This window comes from Pristiophorus japonicus, chromosome 5 (genome assembly GCF_044704955.1).
Source record: "Pristiophorus japonicus isolate sPriJap1 chromosome 5, sPriJap1.hap1, whole genome shotgun sequence".
Lineage (NCBI taxonomy): Eukaryota > Metazoa > Chordata > Chondrichthyes > Pristiophoridae > Pristiophorus > Pristiophorus japonicus.
In genome coordinates, this window is record NC_091981.1 from 168310626 (window position 1) to 168311952 (window position 1327).

The 1327-nt window shown below is 49.5% G+C and overlaps 2 pseudogenes; both read left to right on the forward strand.

Annotated features, from left to right (window-relative positions):
- Positions 1-248: 248 nt before the first annotated feature.
- On the forward strand, positions 249-487 carry LOC139264868 (U2 spliceosomal RNA; annotated as a pseudogene).
- Positions 488-610: 123 nt separating this feature from the next.
- Positions 611-813, forward strand: LOC139264923 (U2 spliceosomal RNA; annotated as a pseudogene).
- The last annotated feature ends 514 nt before the right edge of the window (positions 814-1327 follow it).

The following is a 1327-nucleotide window of genomic DNA, read 5'->3' on the forward strand; positions in this document are numbered from 1 at the left end:
CTATGTGGATCCTGGACCATGGTTTGGATGGCCACGACCACAGACGCAGCGGCAATTCCGGACCTGACCCATCCACCTCCATGGCACGAACCTGGTATTGCAGTACTTCCAGGAACGGTGCAGTGGCTCTAGGCCTTTTGGCTAAGAGCATTGGCGCAGAGTGATCCTTGGCGTGTGCAAGGTGACCTCTGGCGTTTGTGATTTGACAAAGAATTGGAACGATTGGCTACGAATTTTAAAAAAAAAATTCCGCTTCTCGGCCTTTTGGCTAAGATCATGCGTAACTGACCTGACAGGGGAGTAGCCACCATGACCTCCGGGTGGTTCTCCCTGGATCAGGAAGGTATATGCTTGCTTTTTTGGAAACAGGAGGTGGGTGGGGTGGCTTGACCCATCCACCTCCACGGAGGTGTGTGGGGGACCTGACCCATCCACCTCCATGGCACGAACCTGGTATTGCAGTACTTCCAGGAATGGTGCAGTGGCTCTAGGCCTTTTGGCTAAGAGCATTGGCGCAGAGTGATCCTTGGCATGTGCAAGGTGACCTCTGGCGTTTGTGATTTGACAAAGAATTGGAACGATTGGCTACGAATTTCAAAAAAAAAAAAAAATTCCGCTGGTGGCCTTTTGGCTAAGATCATGCGTAACTGACCTGACAGGGGAGTAACCACCATAACCCCAAGGTGGTTCTCCCTGGATCAGGAAGGTATATGCTTGCTTTTTTGGAAATAGGAGGTGTGTGGGGGGCCTGACCCATCCACCTCCATGGCACGAACCTGGTATTGCAGTACTTCCAGGAACGGTGCAGTGGCTCTAGGCCTTTTGGCTAAGAGCATTGGCGCAGAGTGATCCTTGAATGGGCCCAAGGTGACCTCTGCCGTTTGTGATTTGACAAAGAATTGGAACGATTGGCTACGAATTTCAAAAAAAAAAAATCCGCTGGTGCTTTGCTGAGCTGCATGCAATTGTTGTACTGATGCACACATGATTGCAGCTCAGAGTCAATTCCCGGCCACCATACATGAGACCTGCCGACGGCTTTCATCATTACAATGCCGGGATGTGTGCTATGTAGCTCATGTACAAATTTCTCTCTCCATTTCTTGGGCATAACAACACAATTGCCCCAGTATACAATCCAACTGAATAGACAGTTTGTCATTGCGACGAATGTAAGGTTTGGTCTCCTCGCACATTTGCTTAGGTATGGCAGACCAATCACCTTTGAGGATGCAACTCTTCACCACCGATAAAATCGGGTCCTGGCTGGTCTTAACTTGTTGAGCCGTGACAGGGGTTCCTTCGCTCTCCATAACTAACAATATGT